Below are 18160 nucleotides of genomic sequence, written 5' to 3'. Positions count from 1 at the left end.
CAAAGCTCTGACCACATCGAGAGACATTGAATCAGCCAAGGCTTCAGTAGCCACAGGTACCACAATTGGTTGGTTCATGTGAAATGAAGAAACCACCTTTGGCAAAACTTGTTGACGAGTTCTCAACTCCGCTCTATCCTTGTGGAAAATCAAATAGGGGCTTTTGTGAGACAAAGCCGCCAATTCGGACACCCGCCTTGCGGACGCCAAGGCCAATAGCATGACTACTTTCCAAGTTAGAAATTTCAACTCAACCTTTTGTAAAGGTTCAAACCAATGTGACGTAAGGAACTGTAACACCACGTTAAGGTCCCATGGTGCCACTGGGGGCACAAAGGGAGGTTGGATGTGCAGCACACCCTTCACAAAAGTGTGAACTTCTGGAAGTGAGGCCAATTCCTTTTGAAAGAAAATTGATAAGGCCGAAACCTGCACTTTAATGGAGCCTAACTTCAGGCCCGCATCCACACCTGCTTGCAAAAAGTGGAGAACACGACCCAGCTGAAATTCTTCTGTAGGAGCCTTCTTGGATTCACACCAAGACACATATTTCCTCCAAATACGGTGATAATGCTTCGCCATTACCTCCTTTCTAGCTTTAAGTAGAGTGGGGATGACTTCCCCGGGAATACCCTTTCTGGCTAGGATTTGGCGTTCAACCGCCACGTCGTCAAACGCAACCGCTGTAAGTCCTGGAACACGCACGGCCCCTGCTGTAACAGGTCCTCTCTTAGAGGAAGAGGCCAGGGATCTCCTGTGAGCAATTCCTGAACTCTTGTTCTTCTTATGATACTTATCACCTTTGGGATGAGTGGAAGTGGAGGGAACACATTGACCGACTGAAACACCCACGGTTTCACCAGTGCGTCCACTGCTATTGCTTGAGGGTCCCTCGACCTGGAACAATATGTCTGAAGCTTCTTGTTGAGGCGAGACGCCATCATGTCTATTTGAGGAAGTCCCCAACGACTTGTCAGTTCTGCAAAGACCTCTTGATGAAGACCCCACTCTCCCGGATGGAGATTGTGTCTGCTGAGGAAGTCTGCTTCCCAGTTGTCCACTCCTGGAATGAAGACCGCTGACAGAGCGCTTGCATGTTTTTCCACCCAGCGAAGAATCTTGGCCTCCGCCATCGCCGCTCTGCTCCTTGTTCTGCCCTGGCGGTTTACGTGCGCCACGGCTATAATGTTGTCTGACTGAATCAGGACGGGCAGGTCGCGAAGAAGATGTTCCGCTTGCCGAAGGCCGTTGTAGATGGCCCTTAACTCCAGCACGTTTATGTGCAGACAAGCTTCCTGGCTTGACCATTTCCCTGGAAATTTTGTCCCTGTGTGACTGCTCCCCAACCTCGGAGACTCGTGTCCGTGGTCATCAGAATCCAGGATCCCGAACCTGCAACCCTCTAGAACAGGGGTGGCCAACCAGTCAGAAATAAAGAGCCAAAAAATCTTGTTAGGTACGTCAAAGAGCCGACATAAAGCCGAAGGCGCGTGTGCAAAAATGGGGTGTGACCTTGTGCCTGCTAGGCCACACCCCATGGTATAAAATACAATGAAAATGCCAGATCCACATAAAATACATTTTAAAGCCAGGATCAACATAAAATACTTTGAAAAAGACACTTCCACATAAAATAATTAAAAATATCCAGATCCACATAAAATATATTGAAAAAGCCATATTCACATAATACACTTCAGCTCCTCCATGTGTCACTCCAGCCAGCACCCTCCTATGTCACTCCAGCCAGCTCCCCCATGTGTCAATGTGTCACTCCAGCCAGCACCCTCCTGTGTCACTCCAGTCAGCTCCCCATTGTGTCTCTCCTGCAGGATTCTCCTTTGTCACTCCAGCCAGCTCCCCACTGTGTCACTCCAGCCAGCACCCTCCTGTATCACTCCAGTCAGCTCCCCCATTATGTCTCTCCTGCCAGGATCCTTCTGTGTCACTCCAGCCAGCTCCCCCTTGTTTCACTCCAGCCCACCCTCATATGTCACTACAGCCCAGTATCTGTCTCCCCAGTTTTCAGTCGCTGTAGTGCTGCTGTGTATCTGGTTGGAGTGCACCAGTTTCCAGGATCTGTTGTGGTCAGGTGACTGAGTGTCAGGAGCCACATTTGAATAAAGAAAGAGCCGCATGCGGCTCAAGAGCCACAGGTTGGCCACGGCTGCTCTAGAAGGTGAGAACTCTGGAGCCACCACAGGAGAGAAACCCTGGCCCTGGGGGACAGGCTTATCTTCTGTTGCATGCGCAGATGGGACCCGGACCACTTGTTCAGCAGGTCCCACTGAAAAGTTCTTGCATGGAATCTGCCGAACGGAATGGCTTCGTAGGCCGCCACCATTTTCCCCAGCACTCGAGTGCAGTGATGAATCGACACTCTTGGCGGTTTCAGAAGTTCCTTGACCATGTTCTGGAGTTCCTGAGCCTTTTCCAACGGGAGATAGATCCTTTGCCGTTCCGTGTCCAGAATCATGCCCAAAAACGACAGCCGAGTTGTCGGAATCAACTGCGACTTTGGTAATTTTAGGAGCCAGCCATGTTGTTGCAGCACCTTCATGGAGAGCGCAACGCTTTTTAGTATCTGCTCCCTTGATCTCGCCTTTATCAGGAGATCGTCCAAGTATGGGATAATTGTGACCCCTTGCTTGCGCAGGAGCACCATCATTTCCGCATATAACTTTGGTGAAAATCCTCGGGGCCGTGGAAAGACCAAACGGCAACATCTGAAATTGGTAGTGACAATCCTGAACAGCGAACCTCAGGAACGCCTGATGAGGAGGATATATGGGGACATGTAGGTATGCATCCTTTATACCGACTGACACCATAAAATCCCCCCCCCCCCCGCCCCCTCCAGACTGATCACAGCTCGGAGAGATTCCATCTTGAATTTGAATCTTTTTAAATACAGGTTGAGGGATTTTAAGTTCAGAATCGGTCTGACCGAGCCATCCGGCTTCGGGACCACAAACAGGGTTGAATAAAACCCTTTCCCCTGTTGTAACGGGGGAACCGTGACAATGACTTGCTGTTGACACAGCTTTTGTATTGCAGCACACACTACCTCTCTCTCTGGGTGAGAAACAGGTAAGGCCGATTTGAAAAATCTGTGTGGGGGCACGTCTTGGAACTCCAGTTTGTACCCTTGAGTCACAATTTCCAGCACCCAAGGATCCAGGCCCGAGCGAACCCAAACTTGACCGAAGAGCTGAAGACGCGCCCCCACTGGTGCGGACTCCCGCAGAGGAGCCCCAGCGTCATGCGGTGGATTTGGCAGAAGCCGGGAAGGACTTCTGCTCCTGGGAGCTTGCCACAGCCGGCGATCTTTTTCCTCTTCCCTTACCTCTGTTATTTTGCTGTGGAGGGACAAAAGGCAAAAAAGAAGACTTACCCGCGGTAGCTGTAGAAGCCAGGTCCGCGAGGCCTTCACCAAACAACACTTCACCTTTGAAGGGCAGAGCCTCCATAGCCTTTTTAGAGTCAGCATCACCATTCCATTGATGAGTCCACAATGCCCTCCTAGCCGAGACTGCCGAGACCCCAAGAGGCCGATATCTCTTGCCGCTTCCCTTAGATATATCGCTGCGTCCCTGATATGACCCAGCGTCAAAAGCATGTTATCCCTATCCAGGGTGTCTATGTCAGATGACAAGATATCTGCTCACCTTTCAATAGCGCTACTCACTCATGCCGATGCCACGGCCGGCCTGAGTAGCGTACCCGTAGTAACATAAATAGATTTTAAGGTAGTTTCCTGCTTACGATCCGCAGGATCCTTTAGGGCCACCGTGTCCGGGACGGTAGCACCACCTTCTTGGACAAACGTGCCAGAGCTTTGTCCACCGTGGGTGAGGATTCCCACCGTAACCTATCCTGCGAGGGAAAAGGATACGCCATAGCAATTCTCCTGGGAATCTGCAGTCTCTTGTCAGGGGATTCCCAAGCTTTTTCAAAAAGAGCGTTCAGTTCATGAGAGGGAGGAAACATTACCTCAGGTTTCTTTCCCTTAAGCATACAGACCCTTGTGTCAGGGACAGTGGGGTCTTCTGTGATATGTAACACATCTTTAATTGCCACAATCATGTACTGAATACTCTTGGCCACCTTAGGATGTAACTTGGCATCATCATAATCGACACTGGAGTGGGAATCCGTGTCAGTATCCGTGTCTGCTATCTGAGTAAATTAACGTTTCTGCGACCCTGAGGGGGCCTGAGATTGTGACAAAACATCTCCCATGGATTGTCTCCATGCTTGGTTCTGAGACTCAGATTTGTCTAACCTCTTATGCAATAAAGCCACACTTGCATTTAAAACACTCCACATATCTACCCAATCAGCAGTCGGTGGTGCCGACGGAGTCACTCCCACATTCTGTTCAGCCTCCACACCAGCCTCTTTTTTAGAGAAACTCAGTAGAGCTCCCCTAGTGTGCAACCAGTCTCCTCTGGGCACAGAATCTAACTGGGGTCTGGAGGAGGGGCATAGTGGGGGGAGCCACTTCACGCCCATTAAAGTCTTAAAGTGCCCATGTCTCCTGCGGATCCCGTCTATACCCCATGGTCCTTTTGGAGTTCCCAGCATCCTCTAGGACGAAGGAGAAACAGGGTTATTGAATCGAGGGAGGACATGCAAGTTAATGTCTATCATCTATTCCAGTGGACCAGGGTAGGCCTATTGTATATTTTTTATAGTATGCAAATTATACATGTTTTTTTCCCCACTGGCTCACTTCTCCACTTTTATCACTGCTTAGTACATGTCTCCCTCATTCTCTAATTGAACCCACTATTTAGTGTTAGCCTTCTTAGACCACTCCATTATACTATATAAAACAACAGCTTCATCATATAAGGTAAAGGGCGGCAGCTGGAGACCTCCCATGTACCTGCATCTAAAGAAGATTACATGCTGAAACCTATATCTCTATTTCCGATAACAACACACAGGGCCGTCTTTTCATATGGGCTCAATGGGCACTTGCCCAAGGGCCCCCAGAGTCTAAGGGTCCTAGGCTGATAGCTGATCCCTTCTTTCCAGGGATACCAGATTTTTGAATCGGCCCTGGGGAACCTGAGATATCCGGCTTCTAAGCAGTGGTCCCCATCCAAGCCTGTTTATTGCTCTTCCCAGCCAGATATCGTTGGTTCTGTCTGACTTAGAGTTTTTCGGAGGGTATATTCCAAAATCTGGGACTCTCCCCTTTCGGTGGACACTGACAGCTTGTCTCTACTATGCCCACAACCAGAGATACCATCCTTCCAGCAGCTGGTCCTGGCTACAGCTTCACACGCCTGGTTTGCAGTTTTATATATTCATCGGTGGACGGCTCTGACTCCTGAACTCTGATCCCCAAGTCCCCAGTACCTCCTGAAAGTTGGGACTCTCTAGTGTATTACCCCATTGAAAGTTAAGAAATCTATTTCCGGAAACTGGAGATATCTGCAGTTAAGCAAACTGCTCTCCCACCAGAAAATTATGAATATTAAGCTCACTCCACTGTCCACCCCTCCCCTGCGTATTAAACACCCCCTACCACCCTGAAAGTCATGTACCGGGGCCCCTTCATTCAGCCCAATGCTCCCTTCTACAGTTTAGTGTTCACCCTCCTGCCCCATCTCCCACCATCTGTGCAGTAAAGGAGTAATTATCAGAAATTACTGCACCAGGTCCTACATGTGGAGCAGAAGATAGAACACCCCCTACCGACCGCAGGACATCAAAGCTGCCACTGATAACACTCCCCCCCCCCCCCCCCCCGACCGCTGGAGGATAGGTAGGGGCCCCAGTGCATTGCTTTGCCCAGGGGCCTACACTGCTGTTAAGACGGCCCTGACAACACAACAATGATCCCTCTCAAGTACACTGCCTAGGTATCACCCTTGACTCTGAACTGTCCTTTGTTCCACACGTTCAGTCTCTAGCCAAATACTGTTATATACATCTAATGATCTTAGAAACATATCCAGAATATACCCATATATCACATAAGACACACACTAAGAAACATGCTCTCATCTCCTGCATTGATTATTGCAGTAGTTTCCTTACTGTTCTGTCACTAAACAGACCTCCGTCCCTACAATCTATTTTGAATGTAGGGACTAGATTGACTATTTTCTGCTGCTTCTCTGCTGTCAGTCCTTACAATGGTTATCTGGCTTTTTTCTGAATTCAAAATAAAATACTTCTACTATACTTACATATAAGGCTATCAACGAAACTACACCAACATACGAGGGTAATCCACAAAGTAAAGACCATTTGCACATTCCTGCCATGCAGGCCATTCAACCTCTTCAATCTATGGTCCGACCTGTTTTCTAAGTGTTCTGTCAGTGGCATGCTGTTATGGTTGTTTTTGGTGATATTGTGTAGTGGTAAATTGAACCCTACAATACAAAATCCCTCTGACTGTGAACAGGCCCAGCGTCAGGGGGGACAAAGGGTACACTCTTCCCGTACCCTGACGTCCAGTGTAAGTGTAAAAAGCATTGTACTAATACATATATAATTCAACTTTTCTAATTGCTATATTTCTCAAACTTCAATATGTTAGTCTGGGTACACACTGTAGTGATGGACTGGCCATCCGGCAGATGGGCACTGGGTGATAGATCGACAGTCGATAAGTCAACACCATATTGTCGACATACATTGGGTCAACAGGTACAAAAGTTCAACATTTTCAAATTGTAGACATGTAAAAGGTAGACAGTGCTTAAGGTCGGCAGGTTCAAAAGGTCGACATGACAGTGGTCATCACACATATGGTCAACACATTTTTTTTTCATGTTTTTCAACTGTGGCTTGATTTCCTATCCATGTGGACTATGATTGGAAATAGAACCTACCCGAAGTGTGGCGAGCGAAGTGAGCCTGCAAGGGTACACATTTCCATTACTTGGGGTCACGTATGGTTGAACATACAAAATAAAACCCAAAAATAAAAAAGCCTTGTGTTGACCTTTTTTTTGTGGCGACCTTTGACCCTGTTGACTTTTTGCTCTAACTTTTCCATGTCCCTGGCCAACCCGCCCACTGACGACTGATATGGTAAGTATGCCACACAGCATAATTTACCGTACTTACCATTCAACCAACTGATATGCCTTGTCAGCGTCTGGGGTCTTACCGGTACGCTGGGGCCACGGGGCTGGCTTCACAGGCGGCTGGGCAGCGGCAGAGGTGGGCTGTTGCACCGGGTCCAAGGGCAACAGTTGCGGCGGTGAGGGGGTCCGCTCGTGGCGGCGGGACGCTGCTGCAGTGGGTCTCTCTTGCTGAGCTGTTGCTAGGAGACCAGTGGCAGTGAGCTGTGTGGCTATGTAAAAGGTCTGCATTACTGGGCGCAACCATGTTGGAGACCAAGTTTGAGGCATAGTTCTTGCTTCCTGTTCCTTCCAGCCAATCCTAGGAAACTTCTTCCTATAAAAGGGGGCTGGTTTAGGACAGGGACGCCAGTGCTTCAAGTTACAACCCTGTTGTAGGTGCTTTAGCCCTGTGCTCCCAGGATTCCTGCCGTATTCTGGTTACTCCTAATCCTGCTTAGCCGGTTCTCAGTTGCTGCTGCAGCCCTGCCGTTCCTAACCCGCTGCTGCCTGTGGAAACGCTCCTGGAAAACCCGGTCCAGTAAGACCCTTTGGGCACGGTCTGCCTCGGGTCTCCTGCCTCATCTTTCTAGCTACAGTCCGCAGATCTTTGTCTCCAGCCACGTCTTTGAAACCACCGTCCACAGTCCGCAGCTCATTATCTCCAGCCTCGTCTTTCAAACCACACTCCACCATTCCTTGTCTCCAGCCACGTCTCCAACTACCATTCACAGTTCCACAGTTCATTGTCTACAGCCTCGTCTTTCAAATCACAGTCCACAGTTCTTTGTCTCCAGCTACGTCTTTAATCACCATTCACAGTTCCACAGTTCATTATTTACAACCTCATCTTTCAAGCCACAACCCGCAGTTCTTTGTCTACAACTACGTCTTTAAGTCATTGTTCACCAGCCGCAGTTCTCTACCTCAGGCCTGTCCACAAGAACTACAATCCACTGGCTCTTAGCCCCGCCTACGCTCTTCATTGCCCCTTGTCCTAAGAGAAGGAACTATATCCAACCCCCTCGTCTTGTTCACCCACAGACAACTACCTCCTTGGGCAAGTCTCAGCTGCCGGATCCTCAAACCTTGCCAGCCGTGACATGCCTGGCCACAGGAACTGGTTATGATGTCATTGCCGACGGATCCTACGGCCAGCATATGGGTCAAGTGAGGAGTCATCTGTGCACACAGGGAGATGTAACGATAAATCTGCATAATATAGCCTCATCTGCTGTGCGGCATGACCAATGTGATATGACAATGAAAGATGGTGTTCACAAACATATCAGGTGTACACACCCACTGAGGCACTGCATAATGCATAGAACTATCCCTTCATTCTCCTCTGTCTTGCTGTGTTTACATGGCATAGGAGCCAGCAGCTCCAAGTCACTCTTATTTTCTGCTTCATTTAGCAAAGAAGTAGTTTCATCAGGAGCAGCGTGCTGGGTGCAGGCAACCATTTCCCACTAGTACGTGCATAGGCGCTGGAATGGAGGAGGTGCAAGGAGATGGCTCCTGTCAAAGTCGAAAAATATCATGCTTCACATTGCCATATACTAACCCCATGCACATGCTCGCTGCGCGTGCACTCAGTCCGCCGTACGTGCACACATCCGCAAGTTGCATAATATCGCTCCAGCGATATTGCGCATAATGTGGGTATTTACGGCGGAGTTTGTGAGCCTGTAGCTGGCGACTCGTTTATAGCATAGTTAACCCATATAGTGTGTTTTGTAGATAATATTTCCCTTAGCAATGACAGTAAAAATGTTTAGTTTAAATGGTTTGTGGACATGGGGATTCCTCTTTGCATGATATGAAGGGTCAGACAAAGGTTGAATGGTGGTGTCTAGTGTCTAACTAAAGAGTATTTTATTAGAAACATTTTAGTGTTGGTTAGGAAGAGATTGTTCGCTGCTGCGTATAGTTATGCACAAAAGTATGTTTGGAACATTAAATGTATTTGCAGTTTAATTACACATGCAGGGGGAATCCAGAGGATACCTCCCACCTGGGCAGTTGGAGAAGGACACAGCCCATCTGTTTAAACCCACCTATGACCTTTTGTTATAATGCAGAGACACATTCCTGTGTCCAATGAACAATGAGATTATAGGACCATTGTATTGTACAGTATACTGTGTATATAAAGACCCCCATAGCCAGACCAGCTCACTTCTCTCCACAAAGGTTTTCCCAGTGATGACTGAGAGCTGGTTTCCAGATAGCGCCTGCGAGTCATTCCCACGTGTGTAAGTTTCTCTGTGGCCATTTCGTTACTCTGTGTGTATGCGATTGTTCTCATTTTGTTATCCTATAAGTATTTGCCATTTATTCTCTTTGTGTTTATTCTATTTGTGATCGTTCGCTAGTGTTTATATTTCTGTTTAGTTATTGTGTTTAGGTATTAATGTCAGGTCTGTAGTGTATAAGCTGTAAACTGTTTTTCTTTTCCCTTTTACTTACTAATATCGTCTATAAAGGTGTTGGAACCTTAGCAAGTAGTGTGTGTTTTACTAGTTATTACTAAGGGTTTCTGAGCATCTCAATCGCTCAAACAGCTGGCTTAAATACAAAGGTTAATCAGTGTTATATCATTACAGTACCTCAATGCTAAGGTTTACAGTGTAAGCATATTCAGTTTAAAGGTTTAAAAAGGTTATTGTCTGTGTGTGCGCTCGCTGTGTGTATTCTGTACACCCAGCGTAGCGTGTGTACGTAACTTGCGTACCACGTGCGAGGTCTTTGTACGCAAATAGCGTACAAAGTGCGTAGCACGTGCACGAGGTTTAGCGGCCATTACGGCTTCACGGTATTAGTAAATAGCTTGTGTTAAAAGGTAAATATTTGACTCTATCAATGGGGGCTGGTCCGCGATATCACGTTCTTAATGATGCACTGTACATTACAAACGCGGCTGTAATTGACCGGCTCCAATGGACGCATTGAGAAGCTGATGAAAATAACATCCAAGTTAATGTATTGTTGTGGTATTAGTAAGACGCTGATATGAAATTTTAAGGGACCGTATGTTTCTCATAATATTTAAGATGCTAAAATGTATTTTTATTGTTGCAAAACAAGGTTCAAATAAGTCATATTGTGTTTGATTCAGATTGGATTGTTATCTGTTTAAGTAGGTTTGAAAGTATTTTAATCGCTCTGCATAGCTTGATAGTTTTATTTTTAACCCAGGCCTAAAAATAACTTCAGGGGCTTGTATGATGATTTTCTTTGTGACAAAAGAAGCCGCATGGTCTGTCCTCCATTTTGTGTAACCCTCATGGATGTGGAAGGGGAAGGAGCAGTGGCCATTTTAGGGAAAGTAATTTTTTTTCAAAATAGCTGATTTTCAGTTGACTCAGGAATAATCAGCCGTCCCTTGTCAAAAATAAATCACCATTTACGAGTTTCCAATGCTTTTATTTAACCCATGTCACAATCAATTATAAATAGTTCAGATGGGGCTTAATGAAATTTAATAATAAAATGAATATTTGATTTAGGAACGACACACAGAGATAAAACAAAGTTGTTGTTTTTTTTTTTTTTCTCTTTCTCTCCTCCTTACCTCTAAGATTCTGTTGAACTGCTTGTCGTGAGATGGGAACCTGTATAACTGTTTTTTTTTCCCCAGCAGTGAAGAGAATCACCTTCACACACAGTCAAGGGCACATTCATATGCAAATTAGAGAAGTGAATGGGTCTCATAGATGTAATAGTGATTAGTACATAGATGTAATATTATATGTGTGTGTTTACATCAATGTATGTTATTAGATTAATTTAGAATTATATTGTATCTGTGTATTTTCACCTATCTACCTTCCTGTTTGCCATTTGCATTGATAACGTACTGAGAAAATTTGCTGCTATTTTAGTTAAAAATAAACATTGATACTTAAAGGGAGTAATTGTAAAACACGCACACGGCCTGGCCTAGTTAAGAGGTTGATACAGTGGAATACTGTGTGGTGCTTGGTAGGCGTTTATAGTTAAAATATCGCTTACATTGATAGAAGCGTGTTATTTGTGTTACTGTGGACGTATCCGACCTGTGTACACGTGCCTCTCACCGAGTGCGAGTCAAAGCGTACGTGACGCAAAGGCGTACACACGTAGCGTACATTACGCAACCTGCGTACAGATACGCCCACTAGATACAAAACACACGATAGCATTGTTTTAGTGTGGGAGGTATAGTAGCTACGTGATAATAGCACAAGTTCTTACAGTTCCCAAAACTAGTTTAAAGGTTCCTTCTCTTGCTGCAGCTCCTCTGGGATTAATCTGTGTTACCTGAATGCAAGTAATTTTCTGTACAGAAAAATCAAAGTATATATGAAGTGATAGAAGCGTGTGTATGCAAGTAAATTTTTCTTTGGGGTGAACCTTGAGAAAAGTCGAGATCTCGTGGAAGACATCCGTGGAGTGAACACGTGGTGGCGTGGGAGAAGGCCATCTCACGATAAAAGTGATTTAAGGTAAAAGGAGCAATTAGTGTTAAAGCAGACCAGAAGGTCGCTAAGTTTAAAGACCCTGACTTAAGAAAGGTCAGAGGCAGTGGGCGCAACCCACAGAGAGGTTGACGCAAAACCCATATAGGCCCGTGTTAAGAATAAAGCTCCGGCTGAAGGTTTCGCAGCCTAAACAATCGATTCCGCTGGTCGTAAGGTGTATAAATAATAGTTACTTATACGCAGTGCGACTGTACCGCACGTAATTGTGTGCATTAGTTTGTTACCTTGATACCCACTAAGATTTACTGTGGGATCATAAACGCTACTTGTACATTCTAACGTGATTTGTGTAGGTTTTTTTTTATTTTAAGGGAGGTTCGCTGATCACTCAGGAATTCTCCAGCAACTGATATTTACTGGGGAGGGTAGCATACTCCCACACGCCCCAGTAAATAGAAGTTCAGGTTGCAGGGGCCCGACGTTGAGTACGCCAGCGTTACGTCAGAGCGTGTGGGCGTATTGGTCGACGTGGGCGAGAGTGAGTGAAGGTACTCGTTGAACTTTCACCGTCACCTTACCTCTGGGAACTTGGTTGTTTTTTTGTAGGAAATTTGAAATACCTGCAAAATAATGGGGGCCAGTTGCTCAAGTAAGGGGCGATCAACCAAGGTTCAGGTTGATTCGGTACCCCGACCTGCAGCGGCCAGGTACATAATGTGTGAGAAATATGGTTCACACGCCAAGGTTTTATGCAATGAATGGGAGCGTATGACTGTGAACGATGGAGAACAGTTCTCCAGGGTAGGCAGTTTTTGTCCTGAGGTTTTGCAAAATTTAAGGAGAAGGACAGGTCTAATAAAGGCCGGGAAGCAACAAAATAGACATTATGATTGTTTACAGATATGGCAACAGGAAAGTGAGATACAAGGAGGATTAGCTTACACAGCTGGTTCTCACCTTAACAGGAAACACATGGCAACTGGAGAACAAATGGCTGCAGAGAATAGCACACTGGTATATGATAAAAATGCACTTAGTAACTGTATTATTAATGATAAGAGTAAATGTCATAAATGTCATAAATGTAATAATGATAGAAGGAAAACTGATAAATGTACAAATTCTAACCCGTGCAAGTTGCACCCCATGTTAAACTTCCCTCAGGATTACAAGCAAGAAAGTGAGCCCAGCACGATGTCGGCACCTCTTCCAGCAGCCATCATACGAGACACCCAGGTGGGCACGGCCCAATCGGTAAAGGCAGTAGTCAAACCCCCTAATGGAGGGTCAGGTGAGGTCGTGTCCGCAGGTAAGTACGGTATTGTATATCATGCACAGACAAATGCACCTCACATTGTAGAGTCAACACCAGATGATGTAGTTGAACTTAATCCTGTCGGGGTGATCACAGTCCCAAATGGACAGACTGACGCTCTGGGAATCACTCCCGCCAGGAACAGTGCAATGCACCGCCCCTGGTCCCGGACAGAATTAAAGACAATTATGTCTGAATTTCCTGATCCCAGGAGAGATCTAGCCGCATGTCAAAGGTTTATTAAAGAACTAGGAAACTCCACAGAACCCACCAACAAAGATTGGCGGACAGTGCTGAGGGCATGTTTGCCCTCCAATATTGACCCTGCGAAATTCATTACTGATTGTAAGTTAGACACAGAGGTACCTCTTACTGAGGAACACAATCAGGAAAATGTTAAGCAGATCAACATTCAATTAGGAGTATATTTCCCAGCAGTTGTTAAGTGTAACGAAATCTTCTCCATAAGACAAAAAGAAGGTGAAATTGCTTCTAATTATTTCAATCGAGCACTGCAGGTAATGGTTAGATACACTGGGATCACGGACATTGGGGAAAATGTACATCATAGAGAAGTAGTGGTTTACGTATTAATGAAAGGTTTAACAAAAGGGTTGAGAACAAGGGTACAGACCACTCAACCTAACTGGAGAAATATCTCGGTGGCTGCATTAAGAAAGTCCGCTGTTGGGCACGATCGAAACATCAGCAAGCACAGGGAGTCACAGGGAGGTAAGAAGCCTCAGATCCCTGTGGGTAAGTCAAATGTGATAAGATGTTATAATTGCCAGAGGGAAGGTCATTATGCACGAGATTGTATGTTTAAAGATCTACAGAAGGTATATCAACCCCCTAGACAACAACATAACTGTGGTATCCAAAGAACCAGGGAAGCACAGGGAGAGCGGTTGATGGTGATGAGCATCCAAGCACTAGAGGAGGCATCAAATCGACCGAAACCCCAGGCCACTGGCACATGGAGGAAGCCAAGGGTTTGTTATCTTTGTAAAGGAGAAGGGCATTATGCCAGCAACTGTAACAGCCCACATAAAGTCAGACCCCCTAGACAAGAACACGAGCAAAGTCATGACACACGAAATTGTAATCAGGGATCATATATGAAGAATTTTGGGCCGCACCTGTAATTTGCAGCCAGTAAAGTTGATCATTAGCCTTGATAGTAAGCCTGAGGTTACAGTTAATGTAATTGGGAGGTCAGTTTCTTGTAGACACAGGGACGGCCGGGTAAACGTTTGTAATTTATCTTTAAATGTTTTCTTCACATCTGTAACGTTCACCAACAGAACTCAAACGTCGCATGACTACTTGGTCTTTTCAGAGGTCTACCTAACCCCAGTATGTCTTACCAGCATCATTGTGTTTGGCCAGACGCAAAGGGTGGAGAGGGGAAGTACTGGTGGGGGGGAGACTATGCGGAGATACTGGTGGACATGTTGATGCGACAGCCTGTTGATGAAAATCTGATAATGTTTTTTTTTCTTTTCAAATTGTTCTCTCTCTTTTTGTTCTTTCATGTTTTACGGATGGTATGTCACACAAAAGTTAGACAAATGGTAATGCAAGATTTATGTTCCTTACAGAAAGATCGCTGATTTGGAAAGAATATTGTATCACCGGAGTGTTCGTTTTGGGAAGACTGAGAGACAGCACCTTTGAGATGACATCTGAGCAAGAAGAACAACAAGACTAGAGGACAAATCATCGTAACAAGTTTTTTTTTCCCCCTTCAATTATTATCTGTACCCCCATTACAACTTTCTCTTTCTCCTCCTGTAAGATGGACTCGCCCCAAGAGACTGCAGTCCGTGTTTTCCTGTTGACCCTGTTGTTGACCAGAGCAGTCTGTTTCGGTGAGAGTACCAGTGAGGTCGAGAAAGGATCTGGAATGGGTTCTGATGATCAGGATGGATTCGTAGAATTCCAAGAGCAACACAATCACCGAGCAAAGGCGAGTATCAGAAAACGATCTGGTAGCCATGACATTAATAGACATTGTGAAGGATTGTTAGCTGAAGAGAACTGCATCTGTAGGAATTGTGAAAATATAGTTGAGAACGGTTGCATCAAGGAATGTCAGTCCCGTTTTAATATCAACATGGACCGGCATCCATTGAGTGACTATCACTCATTGGTGGGTAAAGTGTTAAACCAGACAGACTGTTGGGTGTGCTCACAAGTACCTCAAGGTCATAGAAAGTCAGGACTAGTGCCATATCCTTTAACGGTAGATGAGGTACTTGAGTTAAAGGGTGGGAGACCGGTGGACAAGAGATTTAATATTTCTAGTCCTCCTAGTTTGAAGCTCCATCAATACCATGTAGATAGGTCCCTAATATGTTTTAACATTTCCAATCCCCGAAAGCCGGGAAATTGGGAAGTGTCATGGAACAACCAAACCATGACCTTTTCACACAGAGCCGACAGAATGCCCATAGATTCAGAGCTTATACGCCACATAGCCGACAGTGGAAAATATTTCCAGTATAGGTACACTCTAGGAAGTAGGATCATGCGAGTTGGAGAAGTATCACCAGGATACTGTGCACATATCATACAGACTGATACGTGTACTAGACAAATGAGAGAGTTAGGGATAGGACTGTTTTCATGGAAGGTTTGTAATATGGTTATGTCATATTCTGTCCCATATGTTCTCCCCGATGACGCATATTTCATATGTGGGAGAAAGGCGTATAGGTTCCTTGCCCCAAACTCAGAGGGATTGTGTTACATTGGAAAAGTGTTGCTTGAAGTGAATTTATTACCCAACGATTGAGACAATGTTGTGATAAAATGTGATTCCACGGTCCGTTTCTTTCACCCTTTTCTCCTTTGATTTTCTCCGAGGTACCAAGAGATCCACCTGGAAGAAGAAGAATTTGATGACCTTTTATACAGACCAATGATGAACTGTGTCACAGACACCTAACGAGCTTTTAGAGACTGTAATTCTTTTTATGGACACTTGAAGAAGCTTTTTGTTTGCCAATAAACCTCAAAGCTACAGTAAAGATACGACGATCCGGACAAGACATCAGACAAGACATCAACAAGACCCCAATCGGCGACTGCATACAAAATCTCACATAATCATATGACTGCATTTATAACGCTTGTTTCTTATCTTCATCTCTACAACCTCCAGGTAGTACCCCACATAGTCGACAGGTAATATAGGCACATATATTAGCACTCACATACTCTCCCCCTTCATGTATCATCAACTAATGTGCACCCCATTTGTTGGAATTAAAAGCCGAAAAGAGCTCGGCAGAGTTTGACAGCCCATCCACAGACCCATAATACGGGATAAGAAGGATTCAAATGTATACTTCGTAATACCTCAAAGCTTGATTTAGAACACGTACGGCACGATGATACATGACCCCTCAGACATGGATCTCATACACACATGCTTTTACTATCTCACTAGGTCATACATTTCCCACCTCCTCCTCTCCTCCCTACTCCCAATCATAATGAGGTATTTTCATGATAACATATATTTTTCTGTTTGGATTATTTAGATAGTGGCCGTTATTGGTGACTGCCAAAGGGTGGACTGTCAAAGTCGAAAAATATCATGCTTCACATTGCCATATACTAACCCCATGCACATGCCCGCTGCGCGTGCACTCAGTCCGCCGTACGTGCACACATCCGCAAGTTGCATAATATCGCTCCAGCGATATTGCGCATAATGTGGGTATTTACGGCAGAGTTTGTGAGCCTGTAGCTGGCGACTCGTTTATAGCATAGTTAACCCATATAGTGTGTTTTGTAGATAATATTTCCCTTAGCAATGACAGTAAAAATGTTTAGTTTAAATGGTTTGTGGACATGGGGATTCCTCTTTGCATGATATGAAGGGTCAGACAAAGGTTGAATGGTGGTGTCTAGTGTCTAACTAAAGAGTATTTTATTAGAAACATTTCAGTGTTGGTTAGGAAGAGATTGTTCGCTGCTGCGTATAGTTATGCACAAAAGTATGTTTGGAACATTAAATGTATTTGCAGTTTAATTACACATGCAGGGGGAATCCAGAGGATACCTCCCACCTGGGCAGTTGGAGAAGGACACAGCCCATCTGTTTAAACCCACCTATGACCTTTTGTTATAATGCAGAGACACATTCCTGTGTCCAATGAACAATGAGATTATAGGACCATTGTATTGTACAGTATACTGTGTATATAAAGACCCCCATAGCCAGACCAGCTCACTTCTCTCCACAAAGGTTTTCCCAGTGATGACTGAGAGCTGGTTTCCAGATAGCGCCTGCGAGTCATTCCCACGTGTGTAAGTTTCTCTGTGGCCATTTCGTTACTCTGTGTGTATGCGATTGTTCTCATTTTGTTATCCTATAAGTATTTGCCATTTATTCTCTTTGTGTTTATTCTATTTGTGATCGTTCGCTAGTGTTTATATTTCTGTTTAGTTATTGTGTTTAGGTATTAATGTCAGGTCTGTAGTGTATAAGCTGTAAACTGTTTTTCTTTTCCCTTTTACTTACTAATATCGTCTATAAAGGTGTTGGAACCTTAGCAAGTAGTGTGTGTTTTACTAGTTATTACTAAGGGTTTCTGAGCATCTCAATCGCTCAAACAGCTGGCTTAAATACAAAGGTTAATCAGTGTTATATCATTACAGTACCTCAATGCTAAGGTTTACAGTGTAAGCATATTCAGTTTAAAGGTTTAAAAAGGTTATTGTCTGTGTGTGCGCTCGCTGTGTGTATTCCGTACACCCAGCGTAGCGTGTGTACGTAACTTGCGTACCACGTGCGAGGTCTTTGTACGCAAATAGCGTATAAAGTGCGTAGCACGTGCACGAGGTTTAGCGGCCATTACGGCTTCACGGTATTAGTAAATAGCTTGTGTTAAAATGTAAATATTTGACTCTATCACTCCCCCCATCCCCAAACATATGAGAGGCGCCAATCAATGTACTGGGTCACGAGGCACAGTGCAGCCTCCATCTAGGGTTACCACAGGTAGTGTCAGTATGGATATAATCTACTTTTCAACTTCTCCACCCCCATCTCTCCCCAGAGCCCATCTCCGCCCACCTCCATGGCCCTCATTTCCCCTGCATCCAGCTACAGCCTCTACAGTGTGTGGCTAGTTGCTATGGGCTGACCCTCCTCTGGGATCAGCCCTGTGCCCTTCTCACCTCCCAATTCATATGTTTCTCCCCTCTTCCCCCTCAGCTCCTCTTTCGGCCTTTCTTTCCTCCCCCGCACCACACAGCACCCACCAACCCCCATC

Source organism: Pseudophryne corroboree, chromosome 3 (assembly GCF_028390025.1).
Source record: "Pseudophryne corroboree isolate aPseCor3 chromosome 3, aPseCor3.hap2, whole genome shotgun sequence".
Taxonomy (NCBI): Eukaryota; Metazoa; Chordata; class Amphibia; order Anura; family Myobatrachidae; genus Pseudophryne; species Pseudophryne corroboree.
Note: the sequence above shows the minus strand (reverse complement) of the source record.